We start from the raw sequence: 9,626 nt of genomic DNA, 5'->3' as shown, positions 1-9,626 counted from the left end.
AGCCATACACTTTGCATTCAAAACTTGTAAACAGAGATTCATAGAATCATAGAATGGCTTGGGTTGGAAAGGACCTTAAGATCATCCAGTTCCAACCCCCCTGCCATGTGTGGGAGTACCTCACCCTAGACCATGTCACCCAAGGCTCTGTCCAACCTGGCCTTGAACTCTAGACTCTGAAATAAAGAAAAAGTATTAATAATAATTTAGAGAAGTCACTTAAGTGTGTCAAAAGTGTGATCTTCTGGGGATATTTCAGCAGGAGCAAGGTGAGCTGAACCTTCTTGGATCCTTGGTAATTGACAGGCATCCTGAAACACTAGTTTAGTTGATGTTTTAGATCCTATAGCTGAGATTCTATATTTGAAATATAAATGGCAAATAGCTATTTAAACATTTTTAACATGAAAATAATATTCTGGAGAGCATGAATGAATGAAGAGAGTGTGCATTTGGTGTCTATCAAACCATAAGAAAGATGACTGTCATTTAGGTTAGCAGTGACATGTAAATTTACTGGAAGTTACCCATAAATGAGCAGTCAGATAGGCTGAATATGTGAGAAATACATAATGGGGGCTAACTTGTTTTCCGATCCTCTAATATACTCTTAGCTTACATCACCTCCTGTCATGTCAGCCCTGCTTCTGGGATGAAATGTGTTGATGAGGTTTGTAATAACACTGTATTGCTATAGTAATAAAGGCAGCTAGCCTGCTGATGCACTCCTATGCTTAGCTAAATAGTTGGAAATGCAGCTCAGCAGGAGGACACAACAATAGTGTACTGAAACAGAGTCAAAGAAACCTTACCACCCCAAATTGGTAGCCAACATCTGTGTTCCTATTTTCAACCTGTGACAATATACTTAACCCTTTAAAATTTACTGTGTTAATGTCTTCTTTTGACTTAATTTTCCTATTAGAGTTACATATTCATTTTAATTTTAGCTGTTCTCCTATAGACACAGTAATTTTTTTAGTTGATTTACCAGCTTCTTAATGCAATAAGTCCTAAAGGGCTGACAATCATCAGTATTCTTTGCTTTTCCATTGGACACTTTCTCTGAGAGGAGCTGTGTCCTTGGGACTATGTTCTGTGCTGCCCTAGGATGATTTCTTTCATACTTTTTCTTCTAAAATCTGGCAATATAAAATATTTCACATCCATCCCTGCTCACAGGGTTATTCCAGGTAATTTATATTTCGTGGACCTTTGGCTGAAATGAGACAAGGCTAGGGAATGAAGTAAACTCAAGACACTCAATTGAAATGTCTCCTTTGTTTTGGCCTAAAATTCCAGGAGCTAAGGCTGACCTACGTTATTCATGGCTGAATTTAATAAGATAAATTCTTCCATTGGTATTGTCTCCCAGGGCGATTTCCCTCTGTGCCTGAAACACAGACAACCCTCTCAGAAATCAATGGTACTGTAAGGAGGCAAGACATGCAAACCAAGAAAATGGGGAAAATAAGGAAAACTATCCTCAAGAAGTTCCCATTGGAAAAAACCCAAAATAAATCATTGCAGCAAGGAAATCATCACTGGAATTGTTCACGAGGTTCTTGGGGAATGGAAGGACTTTTATAAACCATGTTTAAACAGGTCAGTTATCTACTGCAGCCACTCACAAATCCCATTTAGTTTCCCTTGTAAGCTTGGCAGCAGGCACTGTAGCCAATGATTAGACATTGAGTGTTAAGGTCAGCAGGTTCTTCATTAAGGAGGGTTTTCAAAAGCATCCTATTTCAAACATGTTGCTGAGCCTCCTAGGTACACCTAAGAAGCCCACAGTCTGTGTAGGATCGTTTGTTATTGATTATTTGATTCCAGACAGAAGTAATGAAAGGAATGTGCTAGATTAAATAAGAGTCTGCCCTAAAAGTCTTCAGCCTTTAGTGGAGTGAGTCTGATCATTTTGTCAGCCTCAAAAGGGTCATTGTTACTCAGTTCCAAAACTCTAAGCACCAGCAACATCTGAGTACTATTTATCAATGCATTGTATTAAATACATCTGTCAGTGGCAAAAGATTATGAGAAATATTGCAGCCAGAGCAGGATTACCGATGTCTCGTCTGTTACTACAGGTAACTGGGTAAAGTAATCAACACCAGTCGTGTGATGACAAGGAGAAATGTCCAGAAGTGAATTCCTGTTTAATAAAAGGTTCTCTGAATTTGGCTGTGCAAAAAATTGGAGTAAAGGGAATGTTCAGTTTCAGGTTTCCAGGTTAATTCCAGTCACACTGGAATTAATAGCACTTAGAAACAAAATATCTTCTTTCAGAAATACAAACTTTGGTAAAAATGATACATTTTCATTGATGCAGGCATTGAACATAATGAAGAATAAATCTGTGTTTATCACATGAGAAACCCACAAAGTCCCCAGTACCTGCTTTTTCTGTGTTAAGGAACAAAAGCATCATACAGCCATAAGCACAGTGGAATTTCCATCACAGCAAACCAGAAGCCCATGTTTTCTCATCTCAACACAAAAAAATAAAGTGAACACATGCCTTGGAATTACAAAACTGTGGTTGAATTTCCAAGAAGGCTTAGCAGCTATGCTAGAGCCAAAAGCCTCAAACCAGGAATCCTGGTGCGCGCATATTAGAGGAGAGAGTGTTAGGGATGCTTGTGGAAAAGAATGTCTTCAGGCTCAGAGAGGTCAGAGGGGCTGCTCAGAGAGTGGGACAGGCTACTGTGCTGGTGAAAGCAATGTGGAACCGGATCTCCTGCCAAAGGAACTATGGCAAAAAACAGCCAAAGTTGAACATTTCCCGAAACAAAACAAGACCTCCTTGACATTCCATGCAGAACTGACTGATGTTGAACTCAGGCAATCGGGACCCCTAAGACAGAGCATTCTGAAGAAAAGCCCCCAAAACTGAAAGGTTATTGTGAAATGGAAACTGATCTTCAAGAGAAAGCCTGGGTTGGAAATGCATCTTTGAGGCGTTTTTTAATTTGACTCCTTGTCCCTTACATAGCTCCTTTTCTGTCTCAGACACTGACACTCAGACACAGCTGGGAACAAAGGAAAAATATCTCTTCGTATTAAAGATGGGACTGTTGGGATTTCACTTTGATGGTTCACCCCAGCAGAGAGCCAATCTGAATTGGGAAGTCCCCTGCTCACACCAGCATTTTAGGATCTCAGTGTGAGATTTCCCCTGGCAACACTAGGGTGGCTCACAGACATCCCTTAGCAGGCAATGATCAGTCAATAGGCTTTCAGGCCATGAAATATCTGACCCATGAGGTGCATCAGCCCTTGGAGAAGCCCTTAGGCCATGCACTACTACTACCTCTACTACATGCCTCTACTCTACCCCTTCTGAAGAGGAACATTTACAGCTGAAGGAACATCCTCTGCTGACACCAGTAGGCAGCCATTTTTCAGTTCTCACATCACTGATAGAAGTGTTGAGTTTCTAAACTCACACAACTGCTACGCTTTGTAGACCTCAGGAGCCGCAAGTTCTGGTGTCCTCAACATAAAAAGAACATGGGACTGTTGGAACAAGTGCAGAGGAGGCCACGAGGATGATCAAGGACTGGAGCACCTCCTGTATGAAGACAGGCTGAGGAAGTTGTGGCTGTTCAGCCTGGAGAAGAGAAGGCTGCGTGGAGACCTCATAGCAGCCTTCCAGTATCTGAAGGGGGCCTATAGGGATGCTGGGGAGGGACTCTTCATCAGGGACTGTAGTGACAGGACAAGGGGTAACGGGTTCAAACTTAAACAGGGGAAGTTTAGATTGGATATAAGGAGGAAATTCTTTCCTGTAAGGGTGGTGAGACACTGGAATGGGTTGTGAATGCTCCATCCCTGGTAGTGTTCAAGGCCTGGCTGGATAAAGCTCTGGGTGGCATGGTTTAGTGTGAGATGTCCCTGCCCATGGCAGGACGTAGAAACTGGATAATCTTAAGGTCCTTTCCAACCCCAACTATTCTATGATTCTAGAGTGGAGGAAAGGATCTTCTCTCCTCTTCCCATACATCCTTTCCTCCTGGATGTTTCTTAGGGGACTGGGACCAGATCATGCTGGTCCTTTATCTGCGATAGCACAAAGTGGGCTGAGGGTGCTGGATCTCCCTTTATCCCACCTCACTCTGCAGCAGTGTGTGACCTCCTACCCTGATGTGTCTTCTGTACAAGACAGGCAATTGCTCCTGTGTTTTCTGACCCTGGATTGCTGCCATGACTTCACAGCATCCTCCCTTTCAGAATGATTAGTTCTAAGGGAGGATAAAAAATATCAGGAAACACAGGAAGAGGCAATAGAAATATTTTTGTCAGGATAAAACACTTCAAAACACTCTGTAGGTGAAGATAAGAAAGGATTGAAGTCATCCAGACATTTGTAGTAGTGGTGAAGCACCTGGCCCCAGATCCTCTGTGATTTCTTCTTGCAGGATGACAAAAATAAGCTTGCAAAACAAGGACTCCTCTTTGCTGCACAGGGTTCATTTTAGGAGGTTTTCTTTTCAGTTACATAAGGAAAACAAAAAGCTTGCATTTTCTATTGTGTTCTACTGTGTCTGCTTTGGAACCGAATAGAGGAAATATTCTATTTTGAATTAACAGCCTGAAGACTGAACATTTCTGCCTTGGCCTTCATGGTACAAGTGTGATTGGAGCCTCCACAACAAAATCTCCTCAGAGAGCCAAGGGTTTATGCTAAAAGGAATACATGGACGTGTCTTTCCCCATTTTCTCTCTTTTATGCCTTTTATGCAGCAGATGGTTCTAGCAGCTCTTTACTTTTCTTCGCTGAGTAACAACCTTTAGTCCCAAGGATCCTTGAACGGTAGCTTGAGGCTTTTCAGAGTTTTGAATGTCTGGATTCCTTCAGCAGAGAAATATGAAAGAAAACTTCATCTCTTCATCCGAAGGCTCTCTCTGACTCACCAGCTACTGGATGACAGTCTGGAAAGTTTTAAACTCCTCTGACAGTTCTGGCCACTAATGACTGAGATGATGCATGCTTTTCTGAGGCTGCTAACAACCTCGTCTATCACAGGCTTTACTCAGGACTCCAGATTAGTTGTGTGTCAGTTAATGCTGCCTCTGCAGAGGATGTTTCAGTTAATAAAGTTCTTCACAGGAAGATCCTAAGAAGTGGTGGGGAAAACTGGGTGTCTGTGGAGGGATACCTGGCTCCACAGCCCTTATCAGCTCATCCCAGTGCTGATGCAGAGCCTCCCAGGTCTTTCACTGGGGTTGTGCTGTGGATCAGAAACCTACTTATACCCTGCACATGGATGTCTGTCCCCCTGTCACTGCCCCTGCAGAACTCTGGTCCTTCCTCTGCAAGAAGTGAACAGCCAAGTTAGTTCATAGAACCATAGAATGTTGTGTTTTGGAAGGGACCTTAAAGCCCATCCAGTTCCAACCCCTGCCATGGGCAGGGACACCTTCCACTACAGCAGCTTGCTCCAAGCCCCTGTGTCCAACCTGGCCTTGAGCACAGCCAGGGATGGGGCAACCACAGCTCCTCGGCACCTTCACAGGGAAGAACTTCTGATGCTTTTGCCTCTTGCCCTGGTTCTCTCCGCACTGCAGCCACAGAGTGACGTGGGTTGGAGTTATGCCGCAGTTATTTCTAAACTAGCCCCGGGCCAGGCTTAGCCCTGCATCGTCTCCCCTTTTGTAAGGCCGGTGGCCTTGCAGTGTCAGCACATTTGTTTTGCCTTTCCCTGTCCACTCCTTTCATGAGGGAAGACTTTGACTTGCGGTCAGGGAGATCTTTGCTGCAGGTTTCAGTGGGAAGAGCCCTCAGCTCTCTTTGACCCTCTGTTTTCTTTCAAAGCACTCAAAGCAGAACTTCAGGCTGCTTCCAGGGTCAGACACTTTCTTGGCCAGTTGCAAGAAGCCTTCCTGATCTGGCTGCGGTACAAGTGGTCAGAATTTCACTTGGATGAATTGTTCTCAGACAATGTCTCCAATGTATTAGGCAAAAAAAAAAAGGCTTTTCTTTTGATGTCAGCTGTGATGCAGGTTTCTTTTATCTCAGCAGACTTTAGTTCACAGACCTATTTACTGCGGTGGATGAGTGAAAATGCCGAGTGGAAATTAATCCTGTCATGGCTCAGGCAGCACTGCAGCGCAGTTCTAACTTGTTTAATTTTTCACCTACACTATTACCATTTAATCGCATCTACTGCCCTTAAATGTTGCTCTCTGGGGCTATGAATGGGGCTTTCTGCAAAGCTCCATTCTTTCAACGAGCACTAAACTGACTCCGCAGGCACCCTTTGGCAATAAAGATACTAAATTGTGTTTTTCCCTCTCCCTCTTTTATTTTTCTACTCAAAGTCATCATAAACTGTGAAGTAAATTTCATAGCTCCAAGTTCCCCACAGAAGCAGCAAAATGACAAGCAGTAGTGCAACTACAAAGCACAACAGGTAGAGCATTCTGTTGGGGCTTGCTGCGGTTAGGGACAGCACCACAGCACAGAAGCCAAAAGGAGCAGGGACTAGATCCCTTGCTAAATGGCAGCCACCTAGAGAGAAGAGGGGGACCTTGAAATGCACTCCAGCTTCTGGCTTTGCATCAGAAGCACAGCTTGAAGATGTGTGAAATAAATATGGACAGCGTGAAGAAATGTGATAGAGTGGAGATAAATCTTTAGGGGTTAAAGAGAAGAGAAAAAGCAACTGCAGAGGCAGGGAAGACATGGGGCAGGAAAGAGACTGTGTGCTGGAAAGCTAAGCCTCAGCAGGCCAAGGAAGAGCTGCGGATATAGAGTAGGACTCTTCCAGGACAGCATTTCCTGTTGACTCAAGGCCTGTGATGAAACCAATATCTGTTGGGGAATGTGAATTTCTTGAAACACTTCTGTACTGGCAAAAGCACCACTGTTACAGATGAAAAGGGCCTTTTTTTGGAGTCTCATGAGCAACAGGAGTGCTTCTGTAAAATGGGAATAATAAAAACTCCCCTCTGCTGACAGGAAAAGAAGTAAATGCCTCATATTGAAAGCTATGACAAAAAAGGTGATTGTCTTGATTGCTTGTGAAAAGTAGAGAAACATCCTATAGAGATGTAAGTAAGTTCTAGGGGTAGAAAACACTCACCTTCCGAAGTCAAGGTCTGCTGCTGGGCATTAAAGGTGGTAGCTGCTCTTGAGCATCATATTGCACAACCTCTGGTGGGACACACCAGGTATGCCATTATTTTACATGATGTCATGGTCTGTAAGCACCATGATAACTGTGTTTGAAGCGATGATCCTCAGCCAAGGGGTACTGTGAAAACTAGCATGTAGAGAGGGTGACAGGAGAGGAGGATTAACCAGAGGTGGTGAACCACTGACATCACCCTTGGATCACTTAGAACATGGGTTCTTCCACCAGATCCAGCCTAGCCAGCCATGGGGAACTGCATGCACAAGACACCAATGAAAATAATAAGTGAGAAGGCAAATTTCAACCTAAAGAAAATACAGTGGATTAAAGCAGTAGGTTAGATTTGTCTGGGCAGATCCCAAGCACCTGATTCCTGGGAGTCACCCTCAAAGCTTAGCTTTCTAATCTTCCACGAGGCTTCATTGAGCTCCAGTCCGTGACACAATGCCCTTACTGAGAGCTAAGCATAGGCCAAGAGTCTAATTTTAGCATGCTGAAAGATTCCAAAAGGTGGAATAAAGGTGTAAATCTGGAGCTGGATTCCAGGGTGGAGGATTGTGGGTTTTGTTGTTTGGGGAGAGTTGTTTTGTTGGGGAGAAGGAGGTTGAGCATTTGCGACATCTTGGCAAAGGAATAGTTTGATCCCTCCTAAACACGGTCACCACTCTGAGTGCAACCGGTGTAAATCAGTGCAGCTTCCAGCCTCTGGCTCTGCTGGCAGTTCTGACTTCAGCTGAAAGGCAGGCCCACTGCTTTTGGTAGACAGATCACTGCCAAATTTAAGAGCTTCAGCCCTTGTTCAGGCATTTATTACCAGGCATGAAAGGAGTGCAAACTGCTCTGAAAGCAGGCAGGCTTGTGACTGTATGTTTGACTGTGTTGGCTGGGTCAGAAGCAAGCTGTCAGGCTGATCCTATAAATGGCCTCATGGAATCTTGTTTCCTGAGACTGGTTGTCCCCAAGGATTCCAACAGGTGGGCATGCACCCCGCGCATCGTGATGTCCAAGGGGTTCAGCCTTCATCTCGTAGCACAAGTCCTGGCAGACCTGGAGGCTGTAACAAACACTGTGGGTAAACAGAGTATTAGAGTCAGAGGAGCCAGGTCATCAGACACAACTCCAGTTGGTCTTGAAAGCCTTATTTCATGCCCATATAACATGCAGTGTTTACCTACAAGACCTAAGGGTAGGACAATGGGTGCAGTAATATGCTTAGCTCCTTAGCTGCTGAGTTAGGTGCCTAAAGAACACTCAATGTGGACCAAATGGGGAGATGGCACAGGGATCTTTTCAGAACATTTTGGGAAGTGACTGCCTAATTTATGATGCTGCGCCCCTCCAGAGTCCCTCCCTGCCAAGAAAGAGACAGGGTGAAGTCCGTCATTGTCCTGCTGTAAGCATATCTGGAAAGACTTCTGTCACTAAACGAAGCGCGGGTGGTCACCACCCCAGGCTGATCTACACCCCACGTGGCAGTATCTACTTGTCTCATGTTACTGCCATAAACTTTACTCCTTCTACAGTCACTATTTTGAATTATAAACACCCATTTGAGTTTTTTGCAGTTTTGGTTCATCTTGACAAAAATCTCCATCTTCAATAGGGAAGCTAAGCAAAAAGCTGAAATATCCCTTCACAAGTCAGTGAAGTGCTGCCAGTTGTGATGGTGCTTTTCAACATGGACATCCACTCATTATGAAAGGGCCGAGGCTCCTAAATGAGACCTGACCATTGCACAGATGTTGGGTGGGGTTTCCAAAGCCATAATGGGAACCAGGCATCTGAATTCCCTACAGGTTAGTGGTATCTGACTTACAGAACTCCTTAGTCAGCTTTGAAAAACAGCCGTAATGTTTTAAAATATCCAGTCCCATCTGGCTTTGGTACAGTGGCCTATAACATACTATCAGTTCCACTTTTTGCTCTCTAGCCTCTCTATAGAGTAATTGTGTAGGAAGCAGATAAGATAAACTACTGAGACATTGAGTCTCATATCATGATAGTAGAATACACGAGGAATAACAACAGTAATGTTCCAGGGTAATGGGTTTAAACTCAAACAGGGGAAGTTCAGGTTAGATATAAGGAAGAAGTTCTTTACTGTGAGGATGGTGAGGAACAGGCTGCCCAAAGAACTGGTGAATGCTCCATCCCTGGCAGTGTTCAAGGCCAGGCTGGACAGAGCCTTGGGCAACACGGTCTGGTGTGAGGTGTCCCTGCCCATGGCAGGGGGTTGGAACTGGGTGATTTTAAGGTCCTTTCCAACCCAAACTATTCTGTGATTCTATGAAAGGAGTTCTCCTTAAAATGATAACAGCTTTTGTAATGACTTAAAACCTGTGCTGTGAAACATGGCATTTTCCGCACCCAGTCATACAGCCAGTCTCCTGAAGAGTAAGTGAATTTAGCAGGAATCCTGATACAGAACTGTCTTAATTCTCCTCGATGGCACATCAGCTCTCAGCTGAAGTTTGCTGAGTTTTAGACACT

This window comes from Lathamus discolor, chromosome 2, assembly GCF_037157495.1.
Source record: "Lathamus discolor isolate bLatDis1 chromosome 2, bLatDis1.hap1, whole genome shotgun sequence".
NCBI classification, from domain to species: domain Eukaryota; kingdom Metazoa; phylum Chordata; class Aves; order Psittaciformes; family Psittacidae; genus Lathamus; species Lathamus discolor.
The sequence above is the reverse complement of the archived record's forward strand: the minus strand, read 5'-3'. Positions refer to the sequence as shown.